At 52.3% G+C, this 13,646-nt stretch overlaps 1 protein-coding gene and 1 long non-coding RNA gene across 3 annotated transcripts in view; one reads left to right on the top strand and one right to left on the bottom strand.

Moving 5' to 3' along the window:
- CCNI (cyclin I) overlaps window positions 1-8,768 on the bottom strand; it is a 32,838-nt gene extending 24,070 nt beyond the window's left edge. For both annotated transcript variants that reach the window (XM_086611614.1, XM_086611615.1), the window contains exon 1: window positions 8,731-8,768. The gene's annotated coding sequence lies outside the window, so the exon portion shown is untranslated. The remainder of the gene's footprint in view (window positions 1-8,730) is intronic.
- A 1,234-nt stretch (window positions 8,769-10,002) lies between these two features.
- On the top strand, window positions 10,003-12,655 carry LOC147528666 (uncharacterized). Its single transcript, XR_015222184.1, has 3 exons — window positions 10,003-10,111; window positions 11,798-11,926; window positions 12,573-12,655. It is a non-coding gene; the product is annotated as an uncharacterized LOC147528666 (long non-coding RNA).
- Window positions 12,656-13,646: the final 991 nt, after the last annotated feature.

Below are 13,646 nucleotides of genomic sequence, written 5' to 3'. Positions count from 1 at the left end.
GGAGGCTGTTTGCTTGCGTGGATTAAATTAAGCAAAACCAAAACCCTTGCAAACCAAAACCCTTTTATGCCCTTTTATGAGCACTTGCAGAAAAAATGCTTGAGTTTTATACTCTTTCAACACCCTGGGCTCACATTCCGGATCTGCTGTCATTAGGCACGTGGATCTGAACGTTCGGAAAGGGATGTGGTGCCCGGGCAGGAGCGCGAGCCTTTCCTGCAAGTTGCTGAGTTCTGCTTTGGGACCTTCTGGATCTTTTGGTGATCCAGGATCATTGGGGAACACCTGGGAACCCTCTGAGAAACTTGTGGGTGTTGCTGTTGCTAGGCAAGGACGAGACAAGGGGAGCCACCACGCCACCACGCCATGGAGCTCTAGCAGCTTCTAACGAGCATCATCAGCTGCCCTTGACCCAGGGTGCAGCTGCCCCCTAATTAGGGAGGGTCAAGCACCCTTTTAGCCAGTGATTGGGTGAGGTCTATATAAGAACCAGGCTCAAGACACCATTAATTAGTGTAGAAGTTCATGTAAAAGGCTGCTATGAAGAGGAGTCAGCTAGATTTGTTCCATTGTAAACCCACATGGTGTGGTGGCCCACCATGGAGGGGGTAGCTTCCCCCAGCAGATGTTGGGGCAGCTGCCCCTGCAGGGGTAGGGGTTTTGATGCAGGTAGAGCTTTAGATGGTGGGTGCAGCCCTCCAAGCCCCAAGCTGCAAGGAGTTCCTGGGGCCTTTCTTGGAGGCTGAGGTGGCCTTCTGTTCTGCAGGAGGTTTGTTGTCTTGGAGGAGCTGTGGTATCAATTCAAAGAGTTATAGGAGGAAGGGAGCAGGCTGTGCAACATCAGCGGAGTCTGATGGGACATGGGCAGGATCTTCCCTGGGACTCACAGGTTTGAAGAGCCTCAGCCCCCATCTGCAATAGAGAAGCAAGCAGTGCCTACCTCCACTGTCAAGGTAAGTGAAACCTTTGGAGAAAGGTGGAAGCTCATGACTTCTGGCACTGAAGGGAAGGCTTCTGTTCACCCAAGGGCTTGCAACTACGAAATAGGTTTACCACTTTAAAAGCTTAAGAGGAGCCAGATATGCTTTTAAGCCAAAGATATGGCCCTCCTGACCCTAAATCATGAGAGACCTCTAGGAAGAAGGGGTGAGTGATTGCCATGGGTGATTCCTTGGGTCATCTGGGACGAATACAGAAAGGCTGAGCAGCTGGTGATGAAGTTAGGAAAGTCAAAGGCCAGCTGGAACTGTGTCTGGCAAGGGATGTCCAAGACAAGAGGGACTTTTATAAGCACATAGGTGACAACAGGAAGACTAGGCAAAGTCAGGGCAGACTAGTGAAAGCTGGGGCTGGATGAGCAGGCAGTGAGCTGGATTGAAAACTTGCTGAATGACTGTCTGGACAGTGGTGATCAGTGGCACAAAGTCCAGCTGCTGGTGGTAACTAGTGGTGTACCCCAGTGGTTGACACGGGGTCTAGTCCTGATTAATGTCTTCATTAGCGATGTGGGAGATGGGCTGGAGTGTACCCTCAGCAAGTGTGCAGGTGACAGCAGACAGGGAGGAGAGGCTGATAGGCCAGAGGGTGGTGCTACCATCCAGAGGGACCTCAAGGTGGTGGAGAAAGGGGCTGACAGGAACTTTGTGAAGGGTAACTGCCAAGTCCTGCACCTGTGGAGGCACAAGCCCAGGCACCAGGATGTGCTGGGGGGATGTCTGGCTGGAAAGCAGCTTTGCAGAAAAGGCCCTGGGGGTCCTGGTGAACACCAAGCTGACCCTGAGCCAGCAGTGTGCCCATGTGGCACAGAAATCTAATGGTATCCAGGGTTGTGTTAGGAGGACTTGCCAGCAGATGGAGGGAGGTGGCCTCTACTCAGCACTGGTGAGGCCACACCTGAGTGCTGGGCCCAGTTCAGGGCTCCCCAGAACAAGAGACACATGAGAGTACAAGGACAGAGTCCAGTAAAGAACTACTAATATGATGAAGGGAGTAGAACATCTCTCCCATGAGGCAAGGCTGAGAGCTGGGACGGTTCATCCTCAAGAAGGGAAGACTCGGGGGCAAATCTTGATCTTATACATAAATATCTGAAGGCAGAGTGCAGAGATGATGGGCCCAGGCTCTTTGCAGTGGTGCCCAGTGACAAAGCCAGAGGCAAGGGGCACCAACTGAAACATAGGAGGCTTCCTCTCAAGGTCAGGACAGCCTCTTTATTGTGAGGGTGACAGAACATTGGCAGAAGCTGCCCAGGGAGTTTGTGGAGTGTCAATTCTTGGGGGATACTGAAAAAGCATCCAGATGTGGGACAGGGTGTCCTGGTTTCAGCTGGGACAGAGTCAGCTCTTCTTTTTAACAGCTGGAAGAGCTCTGTGGTTTGGTTTTAGTCTGAGACTTGCTCTGAGAAGAATGTTGATGGTGTGCTGATGTGTCTATTTGGCACTGAGGTCTCAAGGACTTTTCAGCTGCTGTGTTCTTGCCAGTGTGCAGGAGCACAACAGGATAAGGGGGAGCATGTCTGTAACGGGGGGTCCACAACTCTCCTTATGATTTGTACTTAAGAGTTAGGATGGAGGGCCAAACTGCCCAATGGAGTATTTGGAATATTCCATATCATGCCCAGTATAAAAATGAGGGTCAGCTGAAAAGAAGGGCCTTTGCTCTTCCAGGGCTCTCACTCTTGGACTCTATCTCTTGCTCCCAATTTTGGGGCCTCACACTCATTCGGGTTTGTGGTGTTGGGACTGATCTGTTTTGGGATGGTTAGTCCGGGATGAGTCGGGCCATGGTCAAGGGGTGGTGAGCAATGACAGTGTGCATCACTTGTCTGTATATTTCTAGTTGTACATAGCTGTACATGTTTATGTTTATTAGTAGCAGTATTAAATTGTTCTTATCTCAACCCATGGGTCTCTTTGCCTTTTCTCCTTTAATTCCCTTCCCCATCCCCAGGGGGGAGGGTGGGGGAGCAGCTGTGTGGAGTTTAGTTGCCTGAGTGGCCTAAACCCTGATACAGGGCAATAGATTTCAGGTGGCCCTGGTTGAGCTGGGAAGGGGGTGGTTGGGACAAGATCATCTCCCGAGGTCCCTTCCAGCTTCAACCACTCAGTGATCCTAAGGGTGTGAGGCTCAAAGGAGCACAGCTGGAAGGGCTCAGTTGTATGCCCAGAGCAGCTCATGGCTTCTTCAGGCAGCAAAAGCTCAAAGTAGAGCAAGAAGGTTTGGTTTTTTTTTTTTAAAACAAAAACAGGCAAACCAAGCCTGGCATTATGTAATGTCTCACTGCTTGCCTCCTAACAGCAACACAAGCAGAGCATGATTCACTTCTCCCATCACCGATGTAACCTGTTTTAAATCAACAGGAACATAAAAGAAGTCACTCTGAGGAAAACCAAGCTCAAGAAGTCTTGAGAGTGAGCAGTGATTTCATAAAATAGGGCTAGAGGCTTTCAAGCTCATAAAAGCTGGCTCTTGACGGGCGAGGGCCAACAGGCATTCAGCATCTCAAGCATCACACACCAATACAATCCCCTGAAACCAAAGAAATACAAAGCCTCTACGGGCAAAAACACAGAAACAGGATTCAGCAGTAGTTCTTTTTGTCTTTTGGCAGTAGTCAGTCATTAATATAAATGAACAGCAACAAAACCAAGCAAGCTTATACCCAGGTCAACACCCACATCCAAAAAAAAAATGTGTAACTAGAATGGCTTGATTCCTCTTGACAACAACAAAAGAGAATTGTATCTGAAAGAGTAAATGCTCAACAAGGCCAATATTTCCCTTTGCAGATTCTGATTGGCTCCAGGGCAAATTACCAGTGATTACAGCTAATATCAGGATACAATGTGAGGCACTAAAAAGAGATAATTACGAGGAAATGAGGCATTATGTGCTGTTGAAACAATAGATCAATTATGAGGTACAGCACAGTAGCTGCAGAGCAGCATTCTTGAGCTCTGAGGGTATTGTCTCCTCTGCCTCCTCAACCCAAGAGAACCCACAGTTATGGAGCTTAATTAATCTCCAGGAGCTTGAGCATGCTGACTAATTAGCCTCTTGTTGAGACAATACAGGAAAGGACCTAACGCCAATTGTTGGCAAAATAGGATGGCACAGCCGCGGTGCTGGCGCTTCCTTAAGTACTCATCTCTCCTGCCCATCCAGCAGGACTATCACAGCCTTGATATCCTCAATTCTGGAGAGCCTGAAACCAACAGTGTCCAAGGAAGGAAGCTTTGGGAGGTGGGGGTATTGATGAAGAGAACAGACTAGTTGTGAGACAGTATGTAAAGGTGGAGTCCTCCTTCTGCTGCTTCCACACAACATGGGTGCTATCAGTGTGAGTATAGACACATCTGCAGTGCCTTCATAAGTGGAGACCAGGTAGCAGTTGCATCCTTAAAGGAAGCAGGCTTTTCAGCTGCAAGGCAGCCTTCTTGAGCACTTAAACCCCAAGATTTACAGTGCAAATGGTTAGCAAGGTAAAGGTTGAAGTTTTTGAGTGCCAAGTCCTTGTCTAGCAGACCACTGTAGTCAGAAGCTACCCCAGCTAAGACACAGCATTTCCAAAAAGGTGCAAAAGCCTCTGGCAAATGGGTTCATCCAGTACCTCCCATCGTGCTGGTGAAGAATATGTTTGATGTGTTGGCTGATGAGCAAAATGGAGTATCTGCAGTAACATGTTATTCATGAGTGAGCTCTTAGATGAGTTTATTGCATAGCCAGTGCAAATACTCCTTTTGGTTAATTAATAAGTGTAGGTAATGTTTGCACTCAGCAAACACACAGGAATGGAAAATTTCAGACCATGTCTGCTTCATACTGAGATGGCAGCCACCTGAGATTTTTCCTCCCAACTGAATAACTTCAACTTGCCTTTTTGGCTTTTGAAAATAGCTGGTTTTGTGCTGAATTCTCAAAGAAACTACTCTGTCTTCTCAGTGAACCAGAATCCCCCTTGAAATCCACCTCCTTGCTGGCCAGCCTGGATTTCCCGCTGCTTAGTCAGCATGTCCTGATGACCAGTACCTGGTTGTGTACCTTCTCTAGCTCCACTAAGTCACTGGAGCAGAGGAAAACTGCCACCATTGCCTCCTGTGCAAGTTAGCTCTAGACACTCATTCTCCATCTTGCAGAGGTGGACCTTCAGATCCCACAAACATGTTTCAGTCCATCTGGAGATAGATTTTGCTGCCTGCTGGGGCAACAGAGTCTGAAGGGTTATTGTTTGCTAGTCAAAATAGGATTTCCAGTTTTCCTGAAACGGCTGGTCCTGCCCAGGCTTTTAAAAATCTCTCTCTGGCAAGCTGCGGAGCAGTGTGAAATAAATTGCAGATTGTGTGTCTATCTGTTCTATCACCCAGTTTAGAGGGATAATTTACATCAGCATCCCAGCTGCACCAAATCTTACTGGCTAATAAGTGTCACAAAAGAACACAAAGATGAAACCCATGAATACACATGCTCCCAAAAAGCCAGTTCAGTGTGAGGTCAAGATTAATTAGGGGTTTAACCAGCGCTTTATTGCAGGTGTGTGAAGGAAAGCAGCTTTCCTGTGGGGCCTGGGGGAAGGCTCCACCACCCCAACACCACTAACCTTCTTGCTTCTATGACTACCCGAGGCATGCTAAGAAGCAGCTGAGAGCAGAAAAGTTGAGCAGAGAAAAAGGACAAGATGGTAATTACAGGGGAGATGCTCTAAGCTGTATAAGGCTAAACATGTGGGTCCACCTATGGACTTGAAAAGATTGTCCCGGGGCAATGATGCAAGGGAAGGTGGTGGCATGGAACAGTCTCATGCTTGGACTGAAGTCTATTTAAATTGATAAATGTCTTTAAATCTAAATAGAACAAATAATCTGAAAATAGGGAAATAGCACATTTTAGAACAGTGTTAGTATAAGGTGGCAGACAGACAGCTCTGGATATTGCACTGCCCTGGAAAACATAGGTCCCAACACAGGACTTGTCCGTTCCCTCAGACAAAGTCATCCCAAGACCACTAGGACATAGGGATATGGATCACTGGGCTAGGACTGTGTCCCTCAAACTCTACCTGGACCTTCCCAAACTCTACTCCCCACCTCACGATGCAGAAGAGTCCGGAAAGGAACGCGGCCAGCCCAAACGAGCCCCAGAGCTGCTCCCAGACCATGCTCTTGGCCAAAGCCAGGGCCAACAATGGGGCCTCTTCACCCTGCGGGGCCAAGGCTGCTTTCCCCAGGTAGCCCGTGCCCAGCAAACCTCAGGCTGTGCTGAGGCACGTCCGTGCCCTCAACCGCATCCAGGAACGGCCGCTGTGGGTGAGAGGAGAGCAGAGAAACCCTGCAGGAGCGCGGCTCCGCTCGCCGCCGGCTGCAGCACCACGACAGCCCGAAAGTGAAACGGGGAAAGCCCAGCCTCACCAGGCATCCACCCAGCAGGACCTTGGGTGGAGAGGGGCCTCATCCAGCCAAAGCTCTTCTGCAACAGTAGGAGCAATCTGAGAGGATTTTTAAATCCGGGCCCGGAGCAAACCAAGCACAGGAGTCGGTAAGAATGCAGGACAAACACAGCAAAAGGAGTGTTTTAGAGCACTTCTGCCGTGTCAAACTACACGCAAGCTCTCAACAGGGGTGAAGGCTAAGAGGAAATATATATATACACCATGTGAAAGTTCAATTCCTGCTGGGGAGAAGCCAAAAGATCCGCTTCCCGCATCCCACGCCAAGGTCTGTGCAGCACAGAGGAGAGCGAGGCGTCCCCCAGCTGTAGGAGCCAGCCGAACAACTTGGCAAAAGCAAAACCAGACGGCTTGCAAGGATCCAAAATCGAACCCTGGAGACACGGGAAAGACGCTGCCATTCCCTTTTGGAGAGACAAGCTCCTACCCAGCCTCACCTTGCAAAACCTGGGCTCCACACGCATCCCCCAGCTTTAAATCCGGAGTGGGGTTTAAAAGGAAAGAGGTGAGACAGGCTCTGGAAAACGGAGCTTCACAATCACACGGGTTCTGCTCAGGTTAAATATTTAGTTAAATAAAAAAATCTCATCCTTCTGTCTTTGCGAGGGGCTGCACCGTGGACAGGCTGTTGCAGCACACCACGGAAACGGATTTAAATTAATTAATTAGGGGCAATGGATTTAAACTGAAAGAGGGCAGATTTAGGTTAGATATAAGAAAGAAATTTTTCACTCTGAGAGTGGTGAGGCACTGGCACAGGTTGCCCAGAGAAGTTGTGGCTGCCCCATCCCTGGCAGTGTTCAAGGCCAGGTTGGATGAGGCTTTGGGCAACCTGGTGTAGTGGAGGGTGTCCCTGCCCATGGCAGGGGGGTTGGAACTGGATGATCTTTAAGGTCCCTTCCAACCCAAACCATTCTGTGATTCGATGAAATACGGTTTAGGGAGCACAGGAACCCTGATGCTGAAAAGCACCTTCGCATTCCAAGGCTTTTGCTTTCCAACATCCTGATTTTGAAGAGAAGGAAAACGCGGGATTGATTGTTCCTTTTGCCCTCCTTCCCAGGGTCAAAAGGGGAGGATAAGGGAACAGGTTTTCCTGCTTCCAACGGACGAGTTTTCAGGTGGATTTTTCGCAAGTCTGCTTTCTACCACCGGCGTGAAACAACCCGGGGTAACCTCGCTCCTTCAGTTCACCCCTTTGGAGAGAGATTTCTGGGACGCAAGGGCACTCTTTTTGCAAGGAAACGTCTTGCATCACGGGCGGCAGGGCGAAGGAAGGAGGGAGGGAGGGAGGGGAGCGCGACCCACCTCTGCCAACCAAGGAGATGGACAGGAAAGTAAAAGCAAAGGATGCAGCACCAGGAGCCACCCGGCCCCGCGCCGGGTCACACGAAGTCACACGGATGCGCTCCCGGTCGGGGAGGGGGAAAGGGACAGGGGCCAGCGGGGCACGGGCACGGGCACCGGCGGGACAGGGGGGCAGAGGAGGGCACGGCCCGCATCGCACGTTGCACCCCCGCGTGTGCAACAGGCGTTGCACACGCGCACACACGCACCGCGCTGTGCGAGCCCGGAGCGCCGGGCGCGAGCACAGACGCGCCGCGCGCGCGCTCGCGCTCTGCCTGCGCGGTTTGCACGCGCTCGCGGGCGCGCGCTCGCGGCGGGCGCGCGCCGCACGGCCAGCGGGGGCACACGCGTGCACCGCACGGCCCCCCCCCGGTGCCTTGCACACACACCCCCGGTGCCCTGCACACCCCTCCGGTGCCCTGCACACACACCCCGGTGCCTTGCACACACACACTCCGGTGCCCTGCACATTCCCACGGTGCCTTGCACACCCCCCCGCTGCCTTGCACACACCCCCCCGGTGCCCTGCACATTCCCCCGATGCCTTGCACACACACACCCCGGTGCCTTGCACACCCCCCCCCGATGCCCTGCACATTCCCACGGTGCCTTGCACACCCCCCCGCTACCCTGCACATTCCCCCGGTGCCTTGCACACCCCCCGGTGCCTTGCACACACACCCCCGGTGCCCTGCACCTTCCCCCGGTGCCCTGCACACCTCCCCGGTGCCTTGCACACACACCCCCGGTGCCCTGCACACTCTCCCGGTGCCCTGCACACCCCCCGGTGCCTTGCACACACACCCCCGATGCCCTGCACACCCCTCCGGTGCCTTGCACGCACACCCCCGGTCCCCTGCACACCCCCCCGGTGCCTTGCACACCCGATCCCGCAGCGGGGACCCCGCTCTCGCCCCCTCCGTTCCCGCCGCACGGCTCACCTCCCCTGCGCGGCGGCGGGGTGCCCGGCGGGGCCCGGCCATCAGCACCCCATGGCGGGGCGACGGCGGCGGGGCTCCTCCGCGGCGCTTCAGCACCGTGCGGGCCCCATGTCCGGGGCGGCGGCGGCGGTGGCGGCGGCAGCCGGCGGGCTCATGTCGCCATGGCGGGGCCGGTGCGGGGGCCACGGCGACGGGGGAGCGGGGAGGGAAGGCGGGCCGCCGCCGCCGCCGCCTCGCGGAGGGGTTGGGGGGGTTGGGGGGGGGGGGAATTAAAATAAAATAAAATAAAAATTAAAAAGGGGAAAAGGGAGGGGGAGGGGAGGGGAAGCGAGAGGCAGCCCGCAGCCAGCCGCTTCCCGGGGGGAGCAGGGGAGGGAAAGAAGGGCCGGCGGGGCGGGCGGCCTTCCCGCAGCCCATCCCCGCCTCCCGCGCGGGCGGGGCGGCGCGCGCGGCCGTTGGCGTTCAGCACCACCGGGGGGGGGGACAACGCCGCCGCGCGGGGGGGCGGCGGCGGGGGGGCGGCCGTTGGAGGCGGCGCCGCCTCTGTCTTCCTTCTCCAACCCCCCCGTCCTCCATACACCACCCCACGGGAACGCGGTCCGCCGCTCTCCGCCCGCGCCTCGGTGCGGGAGGCGGCGCGGGGAGGCGGCGGGAGTCGGGGGGGGACGGACTCTTTTCCGTCGGGCAGGCCGGCGGAAGGATCGCGCGGAGGGAGCGCGAAAATCAGCCGCTTCGCTGCGCCGGCGGCTCTTTTGGGCGCCTGCGCGGCGGTGGTGGGGCTGGCATGGTGGTCCGGTGCTGTCGCCTTCCCCGTGCTGGTGTTCGGGGGCTTCCGCTGACCCCGGGGGTGATGGAGCCCCGCGGGGGGCGAGTCCCTTCCCCGCCGGCAGGGGAAGGCGGCCGTGGGGGCGGTCCGCGGTCCCCGCCGCGCTCCGCGCATCGCTGCGGGCGCCTGCCGGCTCCTTCCGGCAGCACCGCAACCAACGGAGGTGCCAGCTCGCCCCTCGCCGTGGCCTTTTGGCGGCGGGCAGGGCCAGGTTTTGACGTTTCTTTTAAAGCAGACACAGCTGTGCGGGGACCCTCAGCAACAGCGGCGCGTTCTCGCCGCCGTTATGCCGGTACGGCGGCTCCCGGTCTGCGCCGGCTGGGACGGAGCGCCTGACCCGCTGCAACGGCCTTACCTACTGCCGTGCGAGATGTAAGCAGCAATTGACCCTTTCCTCGCCGCATTTACGGAGGGATTCACTCCGCTTCTCCTTCTCGTTCCCAGGAGGCCGGCAGAAGATGGAGATGCCCGGAGCGCCAGGGAAGCCGAGGTGTTTTCTCGCAGCTCCGTTTATTCCTTTTGCCCGCTCGACCTCAGAACCGGACGGCTAAACTTGTGAGTCATCAATTTTTATTTTTTTGTTGTAACATAAGTTTATTTTTTTTCTTTTCGGAGAGGGCGGGTACAGTTAAAGACCGGGAATAGAGTAAATCCTTTGCATGAAAATCTTGGCACCGTGAAGATGAGCGGGAAAACCTTGCTGTGCCACGAGAGGTTCAAATGAAGGGATAAAAGCAAGAAGTTCACAAAAAAGGGAACTAATTTTCTTTCAGCTCCTTCCAGTATCTGTAGTTATTAGCTGCTCAGATGGCACACAAGGGTGGATTTCCTTTAGAGATAAATAAATAAATCGGTGACATAAATCAAGCGTCGAGAGAGTATAGGATTTTTTTTTCTATTTATTTCCTGACAAATTGACTCTGAAGCAGTTTGCTAAAAATTCATCTGCCATCAGCTTTTTTAACTCTTTCTCTAGTAACTCTCGAGCCACACTCACAAGACTGAAATGAAAGGCTGTATTTGCTACTGCAACCAGGCTCTTCCATGCGTAGGGTGAACCACTCCTCAGATCCCAGTTTGCTGGGTGCTGCTCCCTTCCATTTTTCTTTCTATCTCCAAATAGGATATGCATTTTAGAACTAAGAAGGTGCTGAGAAGGGCAGGTCCCACTGGAATTCTACCTTGTTTTCTCAATTTCGTTCTGTTTCTTCTGGATCTCATTGTTTTAGGGCCTGTGTTTAAGAAGTCTGTAAAGCCGTTAAAGTTTTCTAAAATGACTTGGTCCACTGGTAGCTTGTGGAGGTGACCAAGAGAAGATAATTGAGCTGATTCTCCTAGCTGGGAAATTGTTGCTGGAGCAGTTGCAGCAGTTGGTGCATATTCTTGGTATTTGCTGAAGGGATTTCCATCAGGGCCCCCCCCTCCCAGAACGTTTTGCATGTCAGGGCTGGGAGCCCGAGGCGGTGTGGCACATCCTCAGACCAGCAGATTGTGGAACTGATGGTTTGGCAGGAACCTCCAGCGCTAGCATACTGCAACAGAGTTCTTCTTATCCGTCTTGTGCTGATTATGTCCTCAGCTGGATATGTATCATTGCAGTCCTTTGTCCTCTGAAACAGTAGGAAGGGACAGTTGAGGTGGCACCCACCTGAGTTCAAAGTAGCACAACAAACTGGTCAGTTACTGGATAGATAACTCCTTCCGAAGGACATCCCAGAGGCTGAGGAGTGAGTCATATGGCGCAGGTTGTCCTAGCAGGGTGGTCAGTTGAACGTGAGGTCTCCCAGGATCAGTTCCAGCCCTTGTAGGAGGTCACCTAGGTCTGGGCTCAACTGCCCAGGGGTCAAAATAGCAGCACAGTTGTACATGCTCCAGGAAGAAGGAGCAGCTGAGGGTTATGGTGAGCAGGCTGCCAGCAGTAAGTGGCAGCCAAGGCTAAGGGATTTAGAGAGACCACTGAGAAAGAGACGGAGGCAACCAGTAAGAACTGTGGTTGTGGCTTAGGGAGAAAGTGAAAAGAGTCAATATTAAACCTAGGAAAAACAATTTGCATGGTGAATGTAATTGTGGTTTAACCCCAGCCAGCAACTCAGTACCACCCAGCAGCTCATTCACTCCACCCCAGTGGGATAGGGGAGAGAATCTCAGAAGGGTAAAAGTGAGAAAACTCATGGATTGAGATAAAGACAGTTTAATAGGTACAGCAAAAGCTGGAATTCATTCACTACTTCCTATCGGCAGGCGGGTGATGAGCCATTTGCAGGAAAGCAGCGCTCCGTCACGTGGAACTTGGGAAGACAAACGCCATCACTCCCAACGTGTATATTTTGAAGAGACTTGACAGGACAAGTGCGTTGTTGGAGGCAGCAGGTATGGTGGGCTTGCTGTCCGTGCGTGCCGGGGGCTTACAGGGGTACAAATTGCTCTGGTCCCAGCACAACATAGCGTGTCCCAGCCTGGCTCCCACGGCAAGGTGTGCGTGCAAGTGTAACTACACAGGGGCCACTGCCTTAACGGAGCCTGGGGGCTAGGGAGGTGATAAACCAGTAAATGTTAGACCCCAGTGAGAGATCCATGTTAGTGGAAATGATAAAATCCCACACATAAGGCCTTTTTAGTACCTGCCTTTCAGCTTAGGCAGTGCCTGATTTTTGTACTGCTGAGCGGAGGGAGAGAAGAGGTGCTACAGGATTCACAGCTGAATATGTGGAAAACATGAGGAACATGGTTTAGGGACCCTGACAGTGCAGGGTGAATGGTTGGACTCGATCTTGATGGTCTCTTCCAGCCAGATGCATCTATGATTCTATGAAAAGGGAAGGACATGTGTTTTTGCAGCAGATATTTCCATCTGCTCTGTTTGAACACCCTTCAGAGGGAAAAACAGATGGCCTTGTGGTTTGGCTCTGTGTTCTGCTTTGGAGGCACAAACACTAGTCACTGCCTGACTTTTGACCTGTCAGTTAAACCCACAGATGCCAAAATGAATACTCATTTTCATATCCTCCCAACTTAGGTGCACGCCAAGTCCGGGACAGGCAAGCAAGCGCGACGGGTTCAAATAACGTATGTGGCCGGCAACTTCAGAACAAGGACGAATTTACCCTCATGTCAGGTTGGTTGTGAGGCTAAATTAAAATATTTTGTAAAGCATTTGACTATCCCAAGGGACTAGAGACATGAGAACTCGTAATAATAATTGCTGCTTGGATTTAGCTGGCTGAGTGCAGTGTAGTATCCAGAATAAGTGGAGTTGTTCTTGTGTTTGGGCTTTCACTCCAACCATTGTTGAACTTTTTTATCTTTATTGCTAACCTGAGATCTTAAAAACAGCAGGCAAGTTTTGATAAGCCTAGAGAAGGCAATATTTATGTTGGTTTAAAGACCAAAACACACAAAACCTTCAAAAAAAAATACTGAAAAAGTCCTATTGTTCTTTTCCAAACGGATCTCAGACATAAAATTTGGTGAGCAGCAGGGTTCCCGTTGGAAGTCACATTGATCACGAAAGAGGAAGGGCCTGGAGCATCTCTGCTGTCTGCCTGTAGGTAGAGGAAACCCTCACGGAGGCATCTGAGTGCTCATAGAAGCAATCAGGAGAGATATGGGTGCTGACAGCCCTCAAGAAATACCATACTGAGGCTTACTCAGGGCTCAAAAAGGCTTTTTTCTTGGAGGCAACTCCTTTTTTTGAAGACTGGAATGAAAGACTCTCAGGAAGGGATTTTTTCCAAAAGCTGCACTCTATTTTCTTTGGCTAGAGGCACAGTTTGCAAAACAATGTTGTGGAACGTCAGGAGAAGTGACAGAAGGATGTGAGGAAGATCCTAAAAAATAGTTGATGGTGAAAGTATTTGCCAAGATGGGAATAAGTGCTGGTAAAATAAAAATCATCAGCACATAGGAACTCTCAAAGAGGGAATGAGATGGGTTTGAGCACTGAACTGTCCTTGACCTCTGTGAAGACTGAACGATCCGAAATCACTAGTTATTTCTGCAAATCTTATCCTTTCTGTGCAATGAACGAATCAATGGAATGCTGATTTTTGAACTAAGTAGTGTGGAACCCTGTACATGCAAATGATAAGAG

This window comes from Tauraco erythrolophus, chromosome 5, assembly GCF_009769465.1.
Source record: "Tauraco erythrolophus isolate bTauEry1 chromosome 5, bTauEry1.pri, whole genome shotgun sequence".
Lineage (NCBI taxonomy): Eukaryota > Metazoa > Chordata > Aves > Musophagiformes > Musophagidae > Tauraco > Tauraco erythrolophus.
The sequence above is the reverse complement of the archived record's forward strand: the minus strand, read 5'-3'. Positions and strand labels throughout refer to the sequence as shown.